This window comes from Serinus canaria, chromosome 12 (assembly GCF_022539315.1).
Source record: "Serinus canaria isolate serCan28SL12 chromosome 12, serCan2020, whole genome shotgun sequence".
Taxonomy (NCBI): Eukaryota; Metazoa; Chordata; class Aves; order Passeriformes; family Fringillidae; genus Serinus; species Serinus canaria.
The window spans coordinates 6,774,795-6,785,572 of record NC_066326.1 but is presented as its reverse complement, the minus strand read 5'-3'; positions in this window follow the sequence as shown (position 1 = coordinate 6,785,572).

Genomic DNA, 10,778 nt, shown 5'->3' with positions numbered 1-10,778 from the left:
CCACTATACTCCCTCTCTCCCCCAACATTATTTTAGGAGATACTTGCATTCTAGTGCAAAATTACCATGAGAGAGACTCCACAGAGTCTTTCCTGTTCTGGTTGCTGGGATCAGAATGTGAAACATCTCCAGGTGTGTTGTCTAGAAACAAATCAGCCTTTGCAGCCTGCTGGCTGTGCCCAACTGTCCCTGTGAGCCCAGCCATGGTTTAACCCCCAAAAACTGCCATCCTCCCAGGGGAAGCCCAGCACCACCACTGCTGCTGTAAACTCCTTGAGCAGAGTGTAACCTGCTGTACTCGCATGGGGCACAGGGCTGCTCTTCTAGCTTGGCAACATTTTTATTTTTGTTTTGCCATGGAATAAAATAAAAGGAATAAAAATCCTCCCATGACAGATGATTGTGTGTATGAAGTGGAACAGTAAATAACTGCTCCTTGTTCAGCCTGGAGAAAAGGAGGCTCAGGGGAAAGTTTATTATCTTCAAAACTCTCTGAAAGGAGGTTGTAGACAGATGGGGGTCAGCCTCTTGTCTTGGGTGAAAAGTGACTGGTCAAGAGGAAATGGCCTCAAGTTATACCAGGGGAGTTAGGTTGGGTGTTAGGAAATGTTTCTTCACCAAAAGGGTTGGAGTGTGGGAACAGGCTCCCCAGGGAAGTGATGGAGTCACCATCCCTGGAGGAATTTAAAAGACATGTAGACATAGCACTCAGGGACATGGTTTGGAGGTGGGCTTGGCTGTGCTGAGTTAATGGTTGGACTTGATGATCTTAGGAGGTTTTTTTCCCCCTGAATGATTGTATGATTTTTGCAGTGGCTGATATACTTGCACTGCTGCTTTGCAAGCCTGTGTTGGTCAGTCTCCATCTCAGTGTTGTCTCCAAATAAATGCTGCAGCCCATGGGCAGAGGTTTCAGTGTGCAGGTTGAGATGGATTGGCCCTATCCAAGCATGGCCAACCAGGCTGTTCTGGGCTCTGAGTCTGCAGCTTTCATGGTGCCTTGTAGGTTGTGGGAGGGCAGGGCTGGTTCTGCAAGTGCTATGGAAGACGTGGGGAGCACCTGCAGGCCCTGGCTGGGCTGCCCTGGTCAGCCCCAGGGCTGCTCTTTGAGTTCACCCTTGCTGTTTCTCAAGACATTGAATTGCACCCATGGGCTTGGCAACTGCTGTGTGGGTTTTAACCCTGATAACACAAATGTAATTAGTGTGGTTGATAGGCTCATTATCCAGCCCTGGTCCTTTTAATACATTTTGCTCCCTAAATGGGAGGGAGGACTCTGCTATGTTGCACAGACAAGTTTATCCACAATAAATTACCAATAACTCATCCCTAATTGCAGTGAGCACAGGAGGGGACAAAACCCATTACCAACTTCCCTCTGAAGGCACAGTGCAGAGCTGCTCCAGTCCCCCACATAACAGATTAGCTGGGAGCTATGGAGGTCTGTCCCTCCATCCCACTGTTGGATGCAATTGCCTTGTACAGGAAGGGCTCACAAAGAGGCTGCTCATCAGTGTTCCCTTCAATGTCAGTTGTAACCTGTCAGAGTTGAAATAAAACAAGCTGTTGGCACTGTGGTGTGTATTTATGTCACCTTCTGTGCACATCATGGGTCCTATAGACCACAGGAATCTACATAATCAGTTTACTCACTGCAAAAAGCTGCAATTTGCAGGAGGGACATGGCCAAAATATTAAAACTCCCTAGAGAGGCACTGCCCACCATCCAGACAGCCAGATACCTGCAGATTTCACCCTTTAGCTGTCAAAATGGGTTTCCTTTGATGTGCAGGTACAGCCCAGGGCTGTGGCATTCAAAGAGTTTGCATCTCTTTTAGCAATATGAAATCCAGTGAGTTAAATGATTTTTCTCAGGACTTTAACCACGGGGGGAAATGGTATAAACATCTTTAGCCAGAGATGCTATAGGGGAACTTGAACCCCTGTTTGACACACAGGAGTTGTTTGCCATCATTTTAAGCACAAAGATCCCCTGTAGAGGCAGAGGTGCTGCAGGGCTCCAGCTGCCAGCAGTGCTTTGTGGCAGGGCAGGGAAGCACTGGGAGCAGGGGCAGATGTCCCAGTTTGGACTGGTCAGAGGGAGGCTGAAGTCACAGCTCCAGCATGTTGCTGGGGGAGGAATTGCAGATAGAGGAGCTGCTCTGTGATGGCAACACCTCGAGGTGCCCCCACAAGGTGTTTTACCCATCACCTCTCTGGTAAAGGCCAGGAAAGCAGGTGTGAGAGTTCCTGCTAATTGCTGGAACTTCAGAAATTTAGAGGTGTGTGTTTGTTTTCTCCGCCTATTAAATGGGCTCAAGAACTTTGCTGTTGCATGATCCTAAAATGAAATTGTATTCCCTTGAAAATCCTTGTCTTAACTTTTCCTGGGACTCTGGGAAGCCACAGCAAGAGGGGCTCCCCAGATTGTGCTTCCTCTGGTGCACGTGTGCTGCACTGGGCAGCTCACAGACAGATGTTGCAACTAAAACAGTGAGGTAACAAAACAAGACCAGTTTGTGTAAATTTGGGGAAGCTCTTCCATTCCCCTGCTCTGTAGTTTGTTTTTTAAAGGATTGGCACAGTTCAGAATCTCACAAAAGAAAAGAAAAATCCTGCTTTGCAGTCCATCCTAATTCACAATCCTTCCACACAGCTATGATTTGCTGAAAACCAGATAGTAAAATGACTGTGACTGTCTGCTTCAGAGTGAGTGATGAGGAGAATGTAACTGAGCTGTAGCAGAAAAGCTGAACAAGGATCCCCAAGTCTGATGGCAAACGAGTTGCTGGTTGTTCATAGGAACTTCTTTATCTGAGATTAATGACAGGAGGTTAGTGGCATCTTGCTCAAGACCCTTTTTTGGCTCTGGGACACTTGCCAAAGTTTAGACTCCCATTCTGAGTGTTGACAGGCGGAGAGAGCACTTCAAAATGTGTTATGGACATAATTAGTTACTGTTATCACAGTTTTCTTAATTAGAATATCATAAAAAGGGGAAGTGTGATGATTTACACGAGGAAGATTGGAAGAGCAGCAATTCTAAAGGCTAGAGAATGAATGCCAGAGAGGAATATAAAGGTTATCTGCCTCTGGGATGAGGGATGCTGCTCACCTGGGACTTTCAGAGGTGCTCTCAGTATTGAGTGAACATTTCTTTTTTTCCATTAACTTTCCACTACCTCAGCCAAACTGCAGGAGCCTTTGTTCAGCAATTACCCATCCATCTCCTGCAGGATGGCTCACCTGCTGCCAGCATCCTGGCAATGCTGATAACTTGCAAATGTTAAAAGGAAGCCTTGCTTTTGAAAATGCTTCTTCCTTAAAGCTACATTTTTCTTGCTGTTTCCAGACAACAGAATCCAAGACAGTGAATTTATTCATTCTCATAATTGTGGAGAGAAAGTATAGCCCTTTTTTTAAAAGAATGCAAGCAGCTAAAGAAATCCAGTTATCACTCTCTTGCCTGGCAGTTCCTTATCAGGGCTGTGCTTTACTTCCCAGCCATACCAGCCCTTACAAAGGCAAGGTCCCAGCTCTCCCAGAGCACAGCTTAGAAGATCTGGCTGCTCCCAGCCTCCACACCTGGCTGAAGGCTGCTTCTCCAAGCTGTTTCCTATATCCCCTTGCTGGTGGTGAATTCAGACTGAGCTGTTTGCAGGCCTGGCTTTCTCTGCCATGCTGAGGTTGGCTTTGCTGTTGCAGGGAGAAGCACTTGGCTGGCTTTCAGGACAACACTCTGGAGCATTGCATGCCCTCACTTATTTCTTAGGGGCTACAGATCTAAGGCTTGCAATGAAATTTCCCCAAACTGCCACAAAGTCAAGAGCTGTTTCTGAACAAGCTGGACTCTAAAAAGGTGCTTTGGAGGAGAAGGTGCTTCAGAGCTCATGCCTGAGCTGTGCCACACTGCCTCTCCTGCACCTCCCTGCCCTGCCACAGAGAAGCACAGGCAGGGTGTAACTCACAGCCAATAAACCTGTTTCTTCTGTTGCATTAATCCTCTGTCTCCAGGGAGCAGCCCACACACTGATCCCAGCTGGGTGTGTCAGTGCTGTGCTGCACCTCGGTCAGCTCTGCAGGTCCCCTGAGCCCTGGGAACTGTCCCTCTGCCCCTTGTTCCTCAGGCAGGAGCCCCTAGCAATGACAGGGAGCACTGTGCAATGACAAGCACACCTTGCACCGAGCCATGGCACCAGGATTCGTTGGGATAAATTAATCCTCTCCCTCTTCCTCTTGCCTTGACAAGTCGTTTCTGGTGAGACTGAACTTAAAATACCTAAATGAAATTCAGTGTGACTTGTTTTCCCCCATAAGGTAGTGACTGAATCATGGTTTTCTTGGAGGCAAAAACTGTTCTTTTCCCTAATGGCTTTCCTTGTGCACAGGGCTGCACAAACTCTCTCCTCTCTGCCTGCATCCGCCCCCTCCAGCACCGTGCACGCTCACGCTCACACATGCACTTGTTGCATGGAGGAATGATGGTTCTGGGAGCCAGGAGGTGTCTGCATCCAGCAGGGGTAGCTGAAACTACTGCTACAAGTGCTCTCTGTGTTTGATTTCTAAGAAGCAGAGGGGGAAGTGCTGGTTTGGGGGAAGTGCAGGTTGCCAGACATAAAACCACAAAAGCATCACATTTGCAGGGACTTTCTCGAGTCATGGGAGGCTGAAGTTCAGGCTGTGTCACAAAATAATTACAACAAGGTATCTTGCTGGGAAGTGTCCTCCTGGGGCTCCTCTGGCTCTTCAGGATTGGCTCCAGGGAAACAGTGCCCCACCCTGAATGAGTGAGGGACTCGGTGTGCCTTGGTGGCAGGGGATGCTGCACCAAGTGCCCAGGACACCTGATGTGTTTCATTGTCTGTGCCTTAATCTCAGCCCTCCAGTGGGAGATGAGCATGGGAGCAGGCTGGCTCCCAGTGGCATGTTTCACTCCAACAGAACACACAGCTGATGGGATGGGGAGCAAGCAAATTTCTTCTTTACCTGCTCCTTGTTTGTACTTTCCCAGCAGTAAGGTGAGCCCAGAGATGCTGTGGTGCTTTTTGAGACAGCTTGGCATGAATCTGGGGAGAATTAGTATTGTTCAAGCCCTCTCCCAGGGAAATGTCCCCTTTTGCCTTCTGTGCTGGGTGTTCTTCAGGTGTGGGATACCATAGCCCCCACCCTGCACAGCTGGCACCCAAATTCCTGCAGCTCTGGCCCAGGGCTGATTTGGGATGAGGTGCTGCTCCAGGCAGCCCCGTGCCTGTTGTGCCTTGGCTGCCCCAGGAAAGAATGGAAAATCAGGGTGGGTTAAAAATTCAACAAACTTTGCACATTCATAGGGAAGGGACTGTAATTTCTGCCTTTAACACTCTGTTAGATCTAATGGAAAGCTGATATTTTTCTGTAGGTGTGAAATTAACCTTTCAATAAAACTAAAAGCTATCTTGAGCCTTTTCAGGATGAAGTTTAAAATAGAGCAATTATGAAACTTGCTGGAAGACTGCCAAGTTTTCTTGTTGAAAACTGCTGCAAATGAATTATGTCTCCCTTGTGATTTACAGCACAGTGTGAAGGAACTATAGTTTGTATTTAAATCTGTTTCCATTAAAGACTATTTGCAGCTTACAGAAATGATTTTTTTTTTGGACAAATTTGTCAAACTCCATCAGATAAAATTCCTTTCAATGCTCAATGCTACAAATTGCTAAACATGGCATTGTTTATGAGTGCCATGTGTAGTAATTTTATGCCTTGAAAGAATATTTTCTTTCTGAGTGAGGATGGCTGACACTAAACAAATTAGCTCAATTTCTTGTTGAGACTGCTGGAGGCAACAGGGGATGAAGGGGGATTTTCTTGCCTTAAATCCTAGCAAAACTGGGATTCTCCATGCCATGCTTCCTTATCCTCATTTAGGTTAAAAAAGAGAAGCTGAAGCCATGTAGGTTTTGCACTCCCACATGTCGTGGTGCCTGTGTAGGGAAGGATGTTTGCCAATGGGATTGTTATGGGACACTGGAAAAACTCATTGAGTCAGCAACCATTCTGGAAAGGCAGCCAGCTTTGCATCCTACCCCTAGAAACAAGGGATAAAACACCAGTTAAAAACTCCCTGCTGTCTTTTGCTCAGTAGCATTCACTGCAGACAGCAAAGAAGAAATTCCTGGGGATGTGGAGCATGGGGATGGTGGTTGGTCACAGGAACACAGCTGTAGTGTCTGGAGTGGAAGCTGCTCCTTTGGCCAACTTTCTTGGAAATGGATTGAATTTTTGGTGAAATGCAGCTGATGGGTGTGAAGGATAGGAAAATCAGATGGGACTGCAAAATGGGATTTTTAAAAAAAGGAGTTAACATTAAAAATATTCCTGTGTGGAAAGACCTTGTGTCACTTTACAGGTACCATCATTTCATGTACCTTGACACCTGCAGCTTCAGCTGCATCCTCATAAATTCACTCCTCAGTGACCTTGAAAGCTTGATAAAGCAAACTAGACCTCCAGTTCTAGGTGCTTGCTAAAAATATATGACAAGGTAATTCTATGAGGTATTCATACCTGAGGTCAAAATCAAAAGAGCATTTCTCTTTGGGGGTTTTTTAGCTCTAAAAATAGTGTGTTAGAGGCTATAATCAATCTCTTGTTCAAAGCCACCCCCTCCCCAGCAGAAGCATCCCCTTCCCCAGGTATCTCTCCTCCTTTCCCTGCTGCAGCCATGTACCCAAACCCTGTGGCACCAACTGCTTTGTGCATTATCCACCTTGCTTCCAGCTGTGTGTGGGCTTGGGTCAGGCTGGACTCCACCATAAATCAGGTATTGTTTTGCAAACAAGGCACTTGGGCTAAGTTTTACTTCACAGATAGTGTTCCCAGCCTTTATTTTGCTTGAAGATAGGGCTGCTCTCTGGCACAGAATGAAGTACATCTGGGGACCTGTCCTGCTAAAGACACAAGCAAATTATTTGCAGTCACCCCTGTGCCTGTGCATGTAATCAAAAGGAAACCATTAACCTGTCCAAGTAACTGATACACTTGCAGCCTCCATAATTACCCTCCATAAATGTCTGTCAGCTGTACAAGGCTCATATTTTGCCATCCATCCTAGTAGGAGTCAGGCTGCTTGCCTGGCTTGTGGGGGTGGGCTTGGTGCTTGCCATGGCTCCAGCAAGGTGCTGCTCATTTACATCCCTGGAAAGCTGCTCTGAGAAATGGAATAGCTAGCAGGTAATTGATTTCTTGGTAAAATATGTCTGAGTGTCATGATTCTTGAAAAACGCAGCACAGAGGCTTCTAAAAGTGATGAATCACACTTGTGACTGCATTTATGTCAGTCTTGCATCAACCTAGTGGTGAAATTTGCTGGCTGCAGGTTCAGCTGTTCTGGCACTGAAGTCAGCACTGATTTAGATGGTTTAAATTATTAAAATTATTTAAATGATGCTGTGTCTCACTCTGCTGTCCCAGAGCTGTCTGTGCAGCCCCACAAGGGGCCAGCTCCAGGGAACACAGAGGACATGATTAATTGTTAATAGAGTCTGAATGGAGTGAATCAAGCACCAGGCACAGGTACTGAGGGTGGGCAGGGCTCCCAAAAGAGCAGGAAGGGACTTTTGTCTTGGCTGTGTTGTGTGTTGAGTCAGATGACAAAAGGTGAGTCACTAACACTGCAGAATTAAAATCTGGAGTGCAATGCTCACCATCAGTGCTCCAGCTCACAGCTGTGGGCTCCTGGGGACTCAGCTTGACAGTCACAATTGTGCTGTGTAGGAGCACTGGGATTCTTGGTGTATTTTTAGCATGCAGAAAATCACTAAAGGCTGTAGAGGAGAGAAAACTGATTTTTTTTTTTTTCTTAAGGGAAAAAAGTGCTTTTTTTCCTCATGCAAATACTGTGCAGGAACTTGAGCAGTGGGAATGTTCTCTTCTCCACGGGTGCTCAGCTGGGGAGGGCTCTGCCCTAGTGGGTAACTCTGGGAAATTACTTGCTCTGCTGTCTGAAACTGCTCGACTGCACTTTCAACCATGTTTATAAGTTGTCAAAAGGCTGCAACAGATACTGATATCTTGCCAAAGTTATTCTTGGAAAATGAGCTATACCTGGGCTTGCGCTATAAACAGCAGCAAGAGTTCATCAGGAACTCCTCAGGATAATAAATACTGAAAGCACTGCCACACCACCAATCATGGGCTTGAGCTGCTCCTGGTTTATGGTGCACTGCCAGTAACAGGGGGAGGTTTTGGCTGCCACTTGGTAATTGAGAGCTCCCCTGTAATGCTTCTGTCTTCAGTTCTTTTCCTGCAGTCTTGTCAGAATGGCCAAATTAACTCAAAGTAGGGCAAAGGTTTTGTGAGTCCACTTTGCCTAAACATTTTGCTGTGTGGGCATCCACAGCTTCTCTGGGTAACCTGTTCTAGTGTGTCACTACCCTCATGGTAAAAAACCTTTTTTTTCTTTATATCTAATCTAAGGTGCAAGAGGGAAATATTTTCGATGAATTTCTGAAATTGCCAGATTCTTGTAAAGCTACTAATCTTGGAAGCTGATAAAAGAGATGAAAAATCCCATTTCCTATTTCATGATCTAACACTAACAGCACAAGAGGCATAATTTTCACAGGGACTTCCAAAGCTTTAAGCTTTTTGTTGTTCAGAAAGCAATATTTCCTTCAACACACCTCCTCTTTCCAAGGTCCTTCAAAACTTCTGTCTACATGAAAAGCCTTGCTCAACAGAACACAGCTGAGAGGTTTCAACCAGCTCTCATTTTAGACAAAAAAGTGAACACAACTCACTTTACCCTGTAGAAGAGACTTTGATATCAGCTTACCTGCTACTGCTGGCAAGCCTTTCTGCTTTTGAGCTACTTGAGAGTACCTTGAGTAAGTTGTGGCTGGAATTCCATCCCTGGAATTGTTCAAGACCAGGCTGGGTGGGACTTGGAGCAGCCTGGCCTAGTAAAAGGTGTGCCTGCCTGAGGCAGGGAGGTTGAAGCTGGATGAGTTTTGGGATCCCTTCCCACCCAAACCATCCTGTACTTGTATGGTGAGTGGTGCCTGCTTGGGTTGTGCTGGGTGAAGTGGAGCTCCAGAGAGGTTAAGGGGTTGTGCAAAGTCCTTCACACCCACCACTTGTTTGTGACTATTTCCTGCTCTCACCACTGGATCTTGTTTAGATGCACACATGGAATAGAGATAAAAGTTCTGCTGATTAAATTATGTATCTGTAAAGTGAAGAAGAAAGTGTACAGTGTAAAAATTTCTCAATTTCCCATCAAAATAGGGGTAAAATCACAGTACCTACAGATGTAGATGGCCTGTCCCAGCTCCCCAGCAGCAGTAAAAGGCAATTTAAGGAATTTCACAAGCTTTTTGGAGGTGGGATGACTATCACTATCAATTATTTCATGGCTAACCTTAGGGAAAAAATGCCTGTTACAAACAGATTAAAGAGAATAGGCTTCTATATTTAACAAGGCCAGACAATATTAATATGCAAGTGAAGAGAGATGGCTAATGAATAGGATTTGTTATTACTAAGGCAATCTATAACTTTGAGTGCCACAAGTGGCAGGGAAGTCATTGCTGAAGTGACTGGAATTAATGAGCTGTCTCAGAAATTTTATCAAGTTCTCTATAAAAGTCTTTCCCTTGCTTCTGAAGAGATGGATATATGCAGAGAGAGGCAGAGAAAAATTTTCTTTGTATCTGCTTAAAGGCTGAATGTTCATGAGAGCCCTGAGCTGAGGAAGATCTTCATGCTGAATTTTTATGGGAGCTTTGAACAGCATCAGGCCCATTTAGAAAGAAATACATCTCACCTCTTCAGTCTGCTGCTCTGCCTCCTGCAGCTCCAACCCACCAGGACTCTCTGGTGTATGAGCGTGGTTAAAACAGGAGCAGTGATGTGAATGGACTGGACTGGACACAGGTTTTGATGTAGTTCTTTAATAAGGACTCTGCTCTGCAGCTTGTACAAGTTATTGTTTTGTGTATTCCCAGGGCCAGATTGATTGTACCATTCTACTCCAAACTGATTTTTAATGTAGCAATTATAGGAGTTTTGAAGAACATGAAAGCCCAAGGTTTTCAATGTAATTTCTCAGGTGGAGCTGCCTTGTAGCTTTGTTAGCTACACTGAAAGTGAGGAAGATGTGAAACCCCACTCTCCTCTCCTGTAGAGGACAGCTGATGCACACAGCTGTCACAGAAAGTAGTTACCCCTCCACATGTCTTACCTTGCAGTAATTGGAGGGCAAATGCATATTTATTAGAGCAGCTGTGCTATGGCTGACTTGGAGACAAGTTATTCACATACCCATGTCACAAAATATTCTCTTTACATGTTTTTTGTTTTTTTTTACATGTTCTCTTATATCAGAACTCTTGAGGAAGACTCAGGTTCACCCTCTTTTCTGCTGCTGAACTCTTGGTTGGAGTGAGATCTAACAGGGGGGCATCACACTTCTTTAAATAGTATTTCCTTGAAGAGATTGAAAGGTCTCAAAGGCTCAGGGTGCATATTTGAGTGAATGTATATATGCATCTATTCATCATTTCCCGTGGCAACTGTCATCCTCTTTTTAATAAAAATTTCTCACCCATATCTACAGATATATATAAATTGCATGTAGGAGTTGCACTCTCCTATATCCTAAGAAGAATGCTGAAATAAGTAAGGGAAGACACAGGACAGAAATGTGCTTTCCTGACATTAACACTGAGCCTGTGTTTTAAAGTGCCATCCATAATCAGCATGAGCAAAGAGCAGCAATCTTTCTCCTGGTTTTGCTGCTC